The sequence below is a fragment of the Trachymyrmex septentrionalis genome, unplaced genomic scaffold (assembly GCF_001594115.1).
Source record: "Trachymyrmex septentrionalis isolate Tsep2-gDNA-1 unplaced genomic scaffold, Tsep1.0 scaffold121, whole genome shotgun sequence".
Taxonomy (NCBI): domain Eukaryota; kingdom Metazoa; phylum Arthropoda; class Insecta; order Hymenoptera; family Formicidae; genus Trachymyrmex; species Trachymyrmex septentrionalis.
Window position 1 is genome coordinate 18,275 of NW_017304341.1, and position 15,410 is coordinate 33,684.

The window sequence follows — 15,410 nt, forward strand, 5'->3', positions numbered from 1 at the left end:
TATTATACAACATATAAATTATAAATGGAATTTTATTCTGACACTAATTAAGTATATGTATATATAATAGTGTCTAAATGGGTTAAAATTATTTTTAAACAAATTTCGAAACGGATTTCTAAGTGGATCATCATAGATTGAATAATTGATAAATTGTAATAAAATATTTTATTAATTATTAATTATCTTAAAATGATAATTTATTATTTATCGACATTCGATTTAAATACTTGTCACTTTAAATATATACGGAAATGTTCCATTTTCTTTATTTTATCTTCGAGTCACACAAGTCGATTTCAAGTTGTTAAAATACGATCCACCGTGATTACGTGGCATTAAATGACTCTAATTACAGCCAAACGTTCGAAACGCTCATTTTTAGAAAGTTGATGAATCCGTTCATGAGATCTATATTGTAAGACAATTGTTTCTCTCTCCCGTTGCTTAATATTTACCTCATGCTAGGTTCGATAAATGGGTTAATTGCTGCACACGAGTTTCCTACCTTAACTGCGTGATTTGAATGCAGCAGTCGATGAGTTTCTCTACCTCTTTCAAGAGGTAAATACCTGAGGCTCGTTATATTCACATCGAAGGTGTTCCCGGTGCAGGCGACGTACAGGGACATTCTAGGATACTTAGCACACTTGGCATCCGATTCTAATCGCGAGGGATTCGCGATTTATGTTGTTCCCAACTGGTACGAGGAGCCCCCTGGCCGATTCTACGCCTCCGTATTTAATAGGTGGTCATGAACTTATTGATGATGTGATTAACGATCGTTCATCGTTCGCTGTGTGTTGCTCGTCGTGTCCATTCCGTCGATCCGTTTTCTGCATCCGCATGCTGCATCCCTGTTTGTCACCGGCATTCATGGTTTTATAATGGAAACTGTGGGTCACTGAAAAAAATTTATTAAATCTTAACGCATCCTTTAGATAGTGTTCTTTGAATAGTATTAAGTAAACAATTAGTAAATATTTACTGGATAAAAAAATGATTTAATCAAATTAATGGTTTTTATATCCAATAAATATGTTTACGTTATAAATATTTATTTTAAAAATTTAGTATTTTTTTGAGTGTACACTGAGAGAAAAAAATGATTATCATACTTTAACTTCAATTTGTAATCATTTTTAGTTTACCAGCTATATATTTGTTTTGTATAACCATAAACGAAATTACTAACATTATAGTAAAAATAGAGCTCCTAATTATAATTATTTTATCATGTAATTATATAATAGTCACAAATATTCAAATACTTTTCTTTTAATATAGAGTGAGGAGCGACCGAATAAAAAAAGGCAAATAACTATTTAAAAATAATGTTATCGTTAATGAGAAACAGAATAATTATGAGTAATTATAAAGAAATAATTTCCAAGCGTTTTACGTAGTAATTTTTTGGCGATACGTTTTCGAAGATATGACCTGATATTATATTGTAAATTGAAAACATTAGGTGGATAACACTAAAACACTGGTGCAATAAGTTTGTCGTTTTTTATCAAGCACTTTATAATAAAATTAGAAAGTTCTTTTTTAAAAAGAAGAATGAAAATGATTTTAACTCTATTTGACAAATATGAAGAATTCTGTGCAAAAATTTAATATTTCGTAACGTAAGATTTTTTTCTTTATTTTTTTCATCTTCGACGCGATACACGCACTAATATTGATGCAACATCAGCGATTCACGCTCGTCGATTAAAGAAAGAAATATCGCGTCATGAAACTAATAATCTCGTCGGATAACAACGTCTTACGATATCCAAAAATGATTATTCACTGCTTCCTGATTGATGGATGTCGAAAGCTACAATTTTCTAACATCTCCGCGTATAACCATTCTGCCACCACCGGTGGCACGCGACCTCGTTGCCTTAATCTAACGTATCTTCGATATCCTCGGTCGTCGCACTCAGAAAAAAGTGTTTGGAATATGTGATTATAATTGCATAATAAAATAATCGTTAAAAGCTTCATTTTAGTGATTATTACTACTAAATAATGTTAGTAATAATAACTATATATATAGTTCTCTCATATAATATGAAAAATTGTACAAATTGTGATAATTTTAAATGTTCATACAGTACAAATATCAAGATATAAATGGTACATAAAATAAACATTTTTATTTAGTAAATACAGTTGCAATTGCAGTGAATACAACTCATTTTCTTAAATTCACTTATATTTGTGGCAATAATAACTAAAAAATATATTAAGGAAAAATTAAAGATTTTTAAGCAATGCATGTGTGTGACTATTATTAATTGACTATATGATTAAAACAATTATAAATATATAGTTTGTCCCCCAAAAATGACTACAGACTAGAACTAAATATAGTAATTACAATCATTTTTTTCTCAGTGTACTTTTCTAATAATGTCCCCGATCATGTGTATATGTCGCGTCTTTGCCGGCGTTATCTCGAATGATCGATCTTTTCGGCGTAGGATACGATGTGTCTATTATATGTCGCGCTATTACATAACATTTTCCCCGCATTAATCTTGGTGTGTATGCGCTGCTGGTATTCTGGGTGATAAACAAGCAACGCGGAAATATGTGTACAGCGACACGCAATGCATATTTTACATATACTTTCTCCCTTATGATTTGAAAAAATTGATATTTAAATATATAATTTTACGCTGTTATAAGCGCGCATTTTGCACATAAATATTCTCTTTTTTTTTTTACGGGGTCCCCATCGGTCAAAATGATGCAGATAAAATTACGGATTTTTGTGAACGGCTTTTCGAACTATTGGTCGCCGAATTTGTACTTCAAATATACAATTCCACGGGACAATCGAATTTTATGTTGTAACAAAGTATACATGTACTGCCACGATATTCTCTGTAAAATTTCCCACATGTATCCCGGGATATCCCTGAGGCGTTGAATATACATCCCGCTGTCTATATATTGACAGTTTCAACAGAATCAACGTGCATACGTTGTTGCTGCTGAAGACTCGCCCGTATGATCGCCGATTTCATATCCGCAAATATTGTGTCATGTTAAAAATAGCAGCTTGACTTTCCACTCCTTTACGGAGGGCAATAATCATTATATGCTCGCGACTTTCTACGTAATTCGGCACCTCTCACCGTGACTCCACCCTTCCGCCGTATCATCATTATTTCCGATTAATGTCAGTTGTTGCCGACATTCTTAATTGCCCTAGACACATTATGGAACTGTTTGGAATGGATTCCTATTTCTGTAGATATTTCTGTAGTCCTATTCCCTAGAAAACACAATAGAAATTAGGATTGGTAAACTTTGAAGCTAAGACATTAAAAACTTCAATGATCGAAACTTCGAATGTTCGAACCTTCGAAACTTCAATGCTTCGATCTTCAAAGAATAAAAAGTAGATAATTATTAATTTAATATAATTAATATGACACATATACATTTTCATTAAAAAATATACAAATATATCACAAATATATTCTCATTTTTTTCTATTCGCATAAATATATTTTTCGAAGGTTTAAAGTTTAACTTAGAACTTCGAAGCTTTAAAGGCACATCTGAACTTTGAACAGTTAATTAATTCAAAGCTTCAAATCTTCGAAGTTGTCAAACGTAACAGTTCTAATAAAAATCTAAGAAATAATCGAATAATTTGAATCGGAATCCATTCCAAGCATTCCATAATATGTTATTTCCATTTGAATGGTGCTAAATACGCGATAAATATTAATTTATCACAAACTTGTTGGAAAAAAAATTAGATATATATTGTTTCGAAAAAAGGTGTTTGTCTTTCACGAGATAAACGTGATTTATCGAGCGATCTACGAATGACCGTTACGGATAAATTTTTTTATCAAATTGCTTGTGTGTGGCTCGTTATATCACAGCAACACTACTATCACATATACGTAACGAGTTATGTGAGCGGATATGTTAATCAGCTGATAATTATGTGGTCGCAATTTTCAACCTGTATTAATCTATTACTTAATGGTTCACACTAACTTTAGCTTGCAGCCATTAAAGCGATACATTTCTTCGCGGATCGTCGGATTTGCAACAGTACTTGCACGCGTTCATTAATTAAGTGGGAAATAAACGAGCGAGAGTCACGGATAAGATTCAGCCAACTGGTTTAAGCTAGCTTGCCCACCTTTTCCTTTTACAAAAACGAATTACGGCAGTTCTAGTTATTTATAGGGATACTTTTCACAATCGTAAATTTTTATTGATCAAGTTTCCCCGTGTAAGTGTTCTTTTTAAATTAAATAAGGGAGAAACAATGTGTCGCGCTAGAATTCAATGTTCTCGCACATACTTTGGACGTATTTGTAATTTCAAGCGAAAAACGATAAAGGAGTGCAACCATTTAATTTATGCACATAATGTAATTGGAACGTTCAGTCGGAAAACGATGTTTTTAAGAGTTTCTCATGAATGCGCGATTCGTGTATGCACTTCCTGCGTAAACGGAGCCACATTTCCCATCACACGGATGACTTCCTGACTCGGTTTTTTTTATCACGCTCGCCTCTCAGCTCCTTATAGTTTTCTAACAATCGCTTGTATTTATCTTCCCGTAGACAAAGGTTAATTGCAATCGGAGGGACCGTGTTAATGATGTCTGGAGACTTCGTGCTCGCAAGAGTTTCACCATTTGTGATAATAAAATGTAAGGCCGGGCTAGTGGTGCAAAATGCGTTTGAGGCAAACGAGTTTTTGATTTAATCGAGCGACGATGATCGGCCGGAAATAGAAACGCTTTAACATTTGATATAAATACCCACAACGAGAGCTTCAAATAAAAAAAATATATATATAAAAAAGAAATTAAAAAAACGCAGGAAAGATATAAAAAGCATAAAATGCACGTTTTAAAGCACAAAATAAAATCGCGTTACATGCGATAAAATGTAAAGCTGTGCTCACTTTACCGTGCACTCATGACGAATATTTCAAAAATAAAATTTGACATTTTTTTCTCGGTTTTCACAAAGCTACCCGCGAATGATCTACAGCATCGAATTAATTCTGTGTACAGCCATATAACTTTTACATGAAATTTTTTATCCAGACACCACGCATTCCGCAATTCTTCAATATATGTACCTACCGCTCCGAGATGCAATATAGCTACAATAAAACCTATTTGTCTGTTGAGGAACCCGCGATGAAATGCTAGATCGTTAAATCGTTTTTGTCCTAAGTTCATTTTCGGGGGAGTGAAGAGTACTCGGAGCAACGGAAATTGCTTTAGGGTTCGCATACAATTAATACCTATTTTCTACGGTCTAAACGTAAGCGTAAACGCGCGATACGTAGAATCACCTATGGGGACGTGTGCGAGCGTGTGCATACGCGAATGTGTGCACGCAAACGGCAAAGGTAGCGAAGAACGCAGATTGCTAAAGGCGCTGTTCCGGTGACCTACTCCGCGATTATCACTCACTGTGGCCGATCGCCGATGCAAGTGCGTGAGCGTTAACTAGTGTTGCCAGCTACACCGCGCGCCACGGGAAAAGGAGGACGCCATGCGGGGACGTAATCGCGTAAATGTCGTCACGAGTTGCCTCTGTGTCGAGCCCTTTCCTGGCGCGATCACGACAGGTGCATTGAACCGATGTTTCTGTGTGTCCGGATCACGATTTGTTTCTATCTATGACCTTACCCGGCGCGAATTACCGTGACTTCGTGTCACAAGCTGCAATTAATTTCTTACTTAGCACTAACGTGTGACATACATAACATGTCGTCGCGACAACTGTTGTTATGAAAAATGAAATAAATAATATAATGTCCTGTAATAAGATTAATTAATGTTGCCTAATAAAATGTTTCGAAAGTGGCAATTAATTTACTCTTTCTCTAATGATTTATCACTTTATTCTCAGTTCCATATGATGCAACAAATTATTTCAGTTGTATATTTTGAAAATCGCTTTACCTTAGAAATTTTTATCTGCACAGAATGATTTTGTTGAACTATTACAAAATTTAGCTGGATACAGATCTGAAAACAATTTTGTTGGATTATCAAAATAATTACGTAGGAACTTTTGACATGATAAACAATGCAAAAAGTGACATTTTAGCAACTAGTGTCTTAGATAATTTTGTATTTATTTGAGATAATTTTTTCCTATCTAATTTTTAAATTTCAACAAGCTGTTCTTTCCGTGTATTCGCAAATAATAATATAATTTCATTAAAATATATAATTTCTTGTGTGTGAAGTATAAAATTAATTTCGTGATATATATACAAATTATAATTTTTTAAATTATCGCGTTGATATTCTTTCGGCTTTCAAATATATGATACATAAGTTTGTCGAATCGTGGCGAATTATGGCGCGTTTGAATTAAGTCGACAGGAAAAAAAATCGTTATACCTTCTTGTTATTAAGCGAATGATGAATCCGGATCGCTGGCCGATAACCAGATACCGCTGATTTCTGGCAAGTGCCCGCAGAGAAAGTATGGCCGATCGAACGATGTTGCGATCGATCCAGGCGGCGAAGCATGACCGATCCGCGAATTGAATGTATTCCTTGATCATGAAACGCTTTTTGCTTGTCTCACATTTTAGCCTATTATCCGCGCGTTTACCGTAACTGTTGATTTCTTGTTTTTTTTTCAACACAAAGCTGTTACAAAGTATGTGTAGCTCTCTTAAGCGCAACGCTATATTTACGTATCTTTTAACGAGTCGCATCTTGAAGCTTCGGAGGCCATTAAACGTTAAGATATTAGCTGATAAGTTGAAAACTCATAAATTAGCTAATTCATTGCGAGTGTTTGATGACGGAATAAAGAAGAACCTCTTGGTATACTAATAATTAAATTCAGACTCTAATAAATAAATTGATAGGATAAAATGCCTTTCAGAATCGTACAAATTATCAACATGTATGTTAACTACTCTGTTTTGGATTCTCCTCCAGTATACAAATATTTCATAACGTCAAAATAGTCATTTTGACTTTTTTTTAACTTGGTTCGTTTCTTGGGTTAATTATAAAAAAATTGCATAAGAAATGGATAAGAGCTTGATAAGAGTTTTATTCAGTGGCTGAAGAAGTTTTCCTGTAAAAATAATAATAGTTATTGTCTAGTATATTTTTATTATTATAATTAAAATACTATATAGTCCATTTATTGCCTGTTTTTGTCAATTTCAGTAAATATGTTTATATTTTGAGCATCTTTTATGAGCAATAATTACAGGTTTACATTTCGATTTTGATCCTAAGTAGTTTAACTTCTCATTGTCAGTTATTAAACAGAGCTACTATAACTGTTTGATTAATTGCCCAAAAAATACATGAAATTTCTATCAGGAAAATATGACATACTTTTGTCGAATTCGGCAAATGAGGGCATTGTTTGGAGGCTACTTAACATATATTTTCAAGTTGTTTGCACAATCATGGCCGCGACTTTCTTATCGTGACGTCATACGTTTATCGCGACACAGAGTGTGAGGAATTGAGCCTTCCAGTGTGTTTTGTTGCCTGCTCCCTTGTTCGCCACCCTTGCAGGTTGCGGTGCAACCGTTATCTTGCATAGTTTAAAGCTCGTCGTGCAGGTTTGACGTCGCCCGAGACAAGCGCATGCGGAATGATTGATCTCAATGGAGGCGCAGATAGCGAAGAGACAACTCGGTACAATGATTCCTTAACGTTAGTTGCACGCGGCGAAATACACGGCGGCGAGAAAATAGCACGGTATTTATCAGCCAAACAAACTAGCAACAAAGCAGGCAAGGCAACCTGCAATTAACCATCTCCAGCAGGGGAAGCAGGCATGGTAGAATGTACAATAGACTGCAAGGAAGTTGTCCTTCCTGCCCAAGTGAAAATTCTTATTACGCATTGCTTTAACTGATCTTGCTTTACTTCTCAAATAATGTACAAACTTTACGTTGCATATAAACTATGATATTTTTTGAAAATTTCTCGTGATACTTATCAATTGCGACAAATCTTGGAAACCTGTTAGAGTTAAAAGAAGCTTTTTTTAAAATAAATTCAAGAGATTAATACTAAAACCGTCAATAATGTCTTCCTAGAACTGCCAAAGGTGCCAATTTTTTTTTGCATCGTTAAAATTATTCGTGTTTACATATTTTCAATATTTTATAACAGTTATAATACAAACAAATTGAAATGATTAGCGGAGCTAAAATGGTACCATCGACAGTTCTAGCGTTGAACACTTTTTGAAAACGTAGAGATAAACGGTATTTTGTCGTTTGAAGATGTTACGAGTGTGTAAATTGTAATTCGGGTATAATGAACGTGCTAACACATGGAGACGCGGAGCCGAGGAATTCTTTACGAACGTTTGCCAAGTTGAAAAATAACCTTGACCCAGTCTTGTAAACGCGTTGCCTGATCGTCGTATCTGGAAATAGTAATTTTACGATCAGCTCGCTCTCGGGACAATTCATTTTTGCACGTTCAAACCGCAACTGATACAATAGAAACGCATCAACGCGCTGACGTAAGATGTTTAAGTCACATTTCATTGACTAAAGCAATTGTCGCGTTTTGTCTTACACGATATGAGGCAACAGTTAATAGTTGGGAAAACTTCAGCTTTTCAAATGAACACACGCAGTAGAAGATAACGTACAATTGTACTTCTTTCAGTATGAACAATCGATTGTAACTCTAAATTTAATGACAAAGTATTCAAATTTGTATAAATATAATTATAAATCTCTGAGTAATTATGTGAGTTATGATTAAATGATAAATGATGTGCAACGATTAAACAATCTAATATTTGTAGCATTTGTGTTTATAATATTCTATTTCGACATAGTTGATATGAAAAGAATTAATTTTTAATTAGAATAGAAATTTGTTTAATCACCCATTAATTAAGCTCTTAAAACGGTTTATCATCATATTATTGTCATTTTATTATTGTTTATTAAGTTAGATTTTTTTGGGAGACATTAAAAATTAAACAAAAAAATTGTAAAGCGTGACGCAAAAGAATATTAACGTTTTGAGCAAGATATTAAAGCAACTAACGAAATGCCTTCTCTCGATTACACAGACGCGTTATTTATGCGACTCATCGCTGTGGCGCAGTGCTATAATAAATAATTTCGATAAAAGGGCTCCGTTTATCACACAAATTCAATGGCAGCGCTTGCCCCGGCTCATGACCGCGGCTCCAATTTGTTTCAATTAAAATCGTAATAGAATACATTATCACTCCCGCACCGAGGCATAAATTCTCCTATATAATCCGAGATATTTGAAAATATTTCTTTCGATTACACGAGCGAGCGTTTGCGACTGCAAAAGTGGCGAATGTCGCTCTTATAATTTTCGATTTAGATACCCAAATACTCAGATTAATGTTTATCACCATTTTATTGATAACGCTATTAAGTCGGAATTAACGGAAGTGAAGTATTCATTATAAGATAGAGTCCCTAGAGTTCAAGTTAAGTGGAAACTTTTTGGGATAAAATAAAAATGTTCGAGCTTATTTACACGCAAGAGGCGCGAGGTTTACAATGAGGAGCCGCTCTGTAATCGAGGCTCGGTTGAAATTTCCGCCAAGGGAAAGTCGGCTGGACGTTCGTCAAAGAATACGCTCCTGCTACTGATTTCCACCTTTTCTGGGCCACCCTGCGAAGAATATCGAGACGGTGGAAGTCTGTCCGCATACCATACCGCCGGATGATCGCGGCGACGTACGTACCCGCGCGTACACGTTCGAAACGCACGTACACATACTCAGTGTGTAGGCCGGAGAAGGAACGAGACACTACAAAGTGGCGTGCCACGGGAGTATGGACCTTGCGAACGGTCAAAGTCGTGGCCTACTTCACTTCCTGGCTTCGAGAAACTTTCTCCTCGTGCCGCTCGTGCGTTCACGCGAGAACCGAGAGCGGGGCTCTCGATCGGATATACCGATTGTGATTCCCTATGCTCTTCGTCTCTTTAGAGTGGATGAAATCCTAAAGACGAGCGTCGGTTATATAGCACAACCTAGTTAGCACAACTGATCCTGATTTGAACTAGAAAAGAATTCATCTTCTTGAATTCTTTATGAATTAGTCTGTGTGTTCGAATAAACTTTAAAAGAATTAAAAAATATATACAAATATATATTTATATGCATATTTGTATATACGTTATCTAAAAGTAATAAAAGTAATATTTAATTTGTATGAAAACCAAAGTATGATTTAGTCTTATAAAAAATTAGAAAATAGAAAAGCAGAAAAAATTTACCGTTTAAATCCGAAAAAGAGCTTACAATTGGTAACAAAAGTGAAATCTTTTGCGACTCTCAAAAACACTTTTAGAACAGAAATAGGACGAAACGAATTCATTTCGTGAATCGAGAAGAAAAAAAATTCTTTTTGGACTTTTTGAGCTATCTGGGTTTCATATTTACGGCTAAACATGATTCGTTAATTAAAGATATTTATCTTCGAAACAAGAAGACAATACATTTAATACAGAATGGATGTTTTACGAATAAACATTTTATGTAAAAGTAAATTGATTCATTAGTATAGCAGTGGGATAAGTTCAAGATATAACCTCTCATCGTGTCGTATGTAATTAATTCACGCTTTATACTTTGGGTTAATTTATATATCGTCTAGAAAAATTTATGAATAAATTAAAGTTCAGCTTTACCATATAGGAAAATATTTTGTTTATATATTACATAAATTTTAATATTATATTCTAAAATTTCATATAATATTTTTATATCTATCTGTTCTTTTATTGTCCGATACTTTTGTATTTTCGATATCTTCATTTGCTCTTATTTATAAAATTAGGATCTCATCTAGTTGACACAGAAATAAATTTGGGATCCAATAAGTTAATCTATGAGCTGAAATAGATATATCTCGACTATTGTTTTTGGAAAATGGATCAAACCGATATCTCCTAATTTAGTTTGGCCGACTCGCCACGCGGATGGCGATGTACCACTTGAAGAAATTTGATATCCCATCGTTATCGGCCCGCTAAAAACGGTCTCGTCCTGATTTTTGTTTAATCGGCCAACGTACAACTAAAAGTATTATTCGGAACGTTCCATTGGCCGAGTATCTGCCGTGCATCCGAGTATGGGCCACGATCCATAAACTGTGTGTACGAAGCGTGCACCATTCGCTCGCGCCAGCTCGATAATCCGCGGGCGACCGGTAGTAAAATATCCCTGCGAATATACGGACGAATATACTTGAAGGAATTGGTACCTGAGAGAGTCGTAAAGGTATCCTCGGCTCTCTTGGCGCATTATCGTCAATTGTCGAGGGACTGGAGGCCGGCGAGTTTCACCGATTATCTCGCGTAACCCTCTCACGTCGATCGCGAGATATCGTCTCGATGTCCGATTTGATGCGTCCGTTAGTTCACCTCGGAAAATTACAGTCGACTGTTGGCCGACAGGTTTCGGACTCCCGATTGTAACTCGTTCAGGGCCAGAGAACGCCGCCGATATCGCTATGTTCTGATTGCTTGAGGAATCAGAGCGTCCTCTTCGTGCTGGTCGGGCTGATTCAGATTTCGCAAGTCACCATGATCTAGACGATGTACCAACGGCAACAATGTGCTGGTAATTAGCTACCGCCATACGAGATACCACCTATCTCTACTGTTTGTCTCTTGAAGAAAGTTTGATGACATGAATTAATGTACTTTTTGACTTGTAGCTTTCGATTCGTCGATTTTGTCTAATTTGTGTTAATCGATCGTTTATTGCAAAATATAGCTTTCTCCTTGGAAAACTGTGTGTGTAGTTTTAAAATAAATTAATTTGCACACGATTGCCTTGATAATACAGTGTAATAATATGAGATAAAAGTTGACGAAGATGAATTATATAGTGATACAATAATTAATCATATAATAAAGTATTCATTAATTCTTGTTATAAATCTGCTGTTCAATTGAATGTAAAAGGCAAAATGATAAAAGGTACAATTACTACGAGCATGTATTAGGTATAACGCGCTAATGTGCCAGATGGGAATTTGCGAGAGAGCGATTATGGATCGTTCAAATTGATAGATATATACATAGAATGAAACGAATCTAACCGCCAGTGAGTGATATTCTGTTTGCGAACGTCGGGGTGAGCGTCAATCGATTCAGGATGCACTTCGCAAAAGCTGTGGGAGTGCTAGATGCGATTCTCCCCGCAGTACCGACGCGGCTCGAATTCCATTGCGAGAAAAGCCAACTGCAATGCCATTGTTGGTGAATGTACTGCTTCGATCGCATTACGGAACTTATAGTAAGAGTGTAAAAAGAAAGGGTTTGTTGCGACACGTACAGCAATTGAAAGGCCAATCGAGAGAAATGAAATGGCACAAAAATTAAGTAACTGCAGATCGCAAGAGCTGCAGATTATAAGATGAAATAAGCGATAATATCGTGTAATTTCTTCAGACGCCGACGAACACCTATAATAAAGAAATGTGTCTTTTTTCCTTAAGAGATTAAATTTTGTAAGAAAAAGAGGAAGAGATGCGCGATAAGGCAAGAAACAAATTATGTTTGGAAGAAAAATTATTATGTATGGGAGACAAATTTAGAAAATTTATTTTCCAAACAATTTAACTTCTATAAAATAATTTAGCTTTTTCGCAACACTTTCGTTGTAATGTTAACATTTTTCTCTGTAATGTAACGTTTTCTCTATAATTAACATTTTCAAAGAGAAGAACCGCCCGAGCGTTTCATGTTTCAAACGACACATTTCTTTGGAGATTGTAATGGTGATGTGTAAGCGATGCGTAGAAAAAGAGCTGCAGGACGCTTAAGTACGCTTAATTTTTGCATCATATTGGCGATTCATAAGCTCGTTCCCGTATAATGACCGGGGAGAAAATGCCGGTAATCATTGTAGTATAATGGCAGTCGTAACAGCGTAATGCTAAGAGTTTATCCGCCGTCACGGGAAGAATATAATTATCGCCGTAAGTTTCGCTGTGTTGTAAACTCGGTAATGCGAATAGAGACATCCTCGGTGGAGAATCTTTCTTAAAATCTGCGGAAAAAGGAGAAAATTAAACCTACAGAGATTGTGAGATGCAGAAATGTATATGGATATAAGTAATTATGTTTGACATATTCCCTTTTATTATGCGATTTCATTAAATTGACGTATACTTGTGACACTGAACTAAAATTGCAGAATATTATTAGCAGAATATTATTAATATTATAGTGTTGATCTTCATTTGACAAGAAGTCACAGTGTGATACGTAAAACGCGACTGCATTCGATTATTCGTGACATAAACGACAACGGCAAGATTAATAGTCCACTTCCTCATCTAGCGCTGCTCTGTAATAAGATGACGGCACAAAATGACTGCTTGGCAACTATTCCTTTGCACCGTAATCTGAAGAGCGGTAAGTATAACGCGACTGAAAAGGCAGAAGAATTTAATAATCCCGACGCAATCTCCATTCGTTCTCGGGTATTTCTTCTTATAAAGGAGCGAGCTCCACTTAATGTGTTCCTCAATGAAAGGCGTCGAAGAAGAAGAAGAAGCGTATCGCCTCTGTTATCCTATTTACCTGTACAATCTCGACCATTCCGGATGTGTTAGATGCAGCCGGTGAAAGTGAGTTCAGGGGCGTAGTCGAGAGCCCGTTGTCGGAGAGATTCGATCTGCTCGAGGAAAAAAAAAGCGACGCGGCGCTTCTTGATCTTGGGAGAAAAGTAACATAATTGTCGACTGGCAAGCATTTCGAACACGAAGAAGATGCCAGCAGCAATTTCATCAGAGACTCACTCCGGGCTTTGCAACGAAAATTGCGAATAGAAGATTTATTAAACGTTATCCGCACATTCACACATTTTTGTCACGGAATATCAGCGCCAAGCGATGTCCTAAGAGCAAGAACGTTGCATAGCTTATCGATTGTATTAATTCATAGTTGCGTGACGTAAATTCCGATTACCAGAGGCCTGCGTCGCGGGACTTTCGAGAAATAATTTCATAACTATAACTTTCATTGACGTCATTCTATATCCGGACATCCGGCGGTCGCGTGTCGTCGACGTGCAAGAGGCAAAGCGATAAAAGTGAAAAGTGAAAGTAAGCGAAGCTCTGCTTATAGATATTGTCATGCGAAAGACGATATGAAAATAACAATGAATTATCTTTCCTTTCACTCGTTCATGCTTGGATTAAAAATATATACCGAAAGTATCACAACGTGTCATGTATTTTACTTTGGTAAACGAGGTGCTTAACATACACGATTTCCTCGTGATGAATATTCGGATAGAATTACGGTATGATCTTTTGAATTAAAAAGAAGCAAGAAATGAAGGGTCTTTTGCTAATTAAGCCTCCGAAAGAATGGGACAGTCCATAAAAGGATTAACTTTGTCTCGCAATAATTTTTGATGAGAAACGACATGACCTGGATTTAAATTTTTTTGTTTTTTTTTTAGTGTTGATCTTTATGGCAAACGGGAAACGCGGATGATACAGGAATGCTAAACGAAATATTCATCGAGCAAGAACGGGGTTGTGACGGTGAATCATTGTCACGCAAATGCGTGACGGTAGGTGACCAACAAGTACAGAAAATTGACGCGTGGGTGGTGAAAGTGAGCGTGTCGACTGGCTTAACGACGTCGTCATCACACCAATATTAGAAAAGTGAAAATGGAGCGCTTTTTAGTGACGTCAATGTAATCCGGAATGATAATCGGGCACTGAATTGTTTTTACATTTATAACCGTCGGTGAATAACCCAACGCGTTCCTTTGAGAGAAAGTAGACAGTTTTTAGTCCACACAAACTTGTTTGTGTAGTTTGAGGATTGAATGAATTGTCTATGATGATTAACTTTTTTCTGAGAATTTTTGGTTTCGGGCTATATATTGTTGCATCTACTTTCTATAGGCTAAAGGCTACAACACACAAGAAAAGCATTAAGCTGTAAGCAAATCAATATTTTTTCAATTAAGAGAAATAAACTTATTTTCGGTTAAAACGGACCTTAGAGTTTAAATATTTTATAGTGAATTTACAGTCCTTAGTGAAATACACTGAGGAAAAAAGTTGCAGATTTAATAAAATGTTGGTTGATTAAACTAAATGCAGCGGTCATGGGTTGTGCAATATTTATTAATTTAAATAAATAACATGTTTTTATTAACATGATTCGCACATATTTAACCTATAAATATAAAATACTTGAACTAAATAACCACTACGAACTAAACGCATTTAATGAAGTTACTTTTTTGTCTCAGTATATACATATCCATACTACATATTGAAAATTTGTTCGATCTTAAAACAGCTAGAGTAATAATATCAAAAATTTATTAAATTGATGAGCAATTTTTAGTGCTAGCATTTTAGAAAGATATTAA

General features: G+C 35.6%; 1 protein-coding gene across 1 annotated transcript in view; it reads left to right on the forward strand.

The window, feature by feature from the left end:
• Window positions 1-15,410, forward strand: part of LOC108755071 — a 53,602-nt gene that overhangs the window by 559 nt on the left and 37,633 nt on the right. The window lies entirely within an intron of this gene.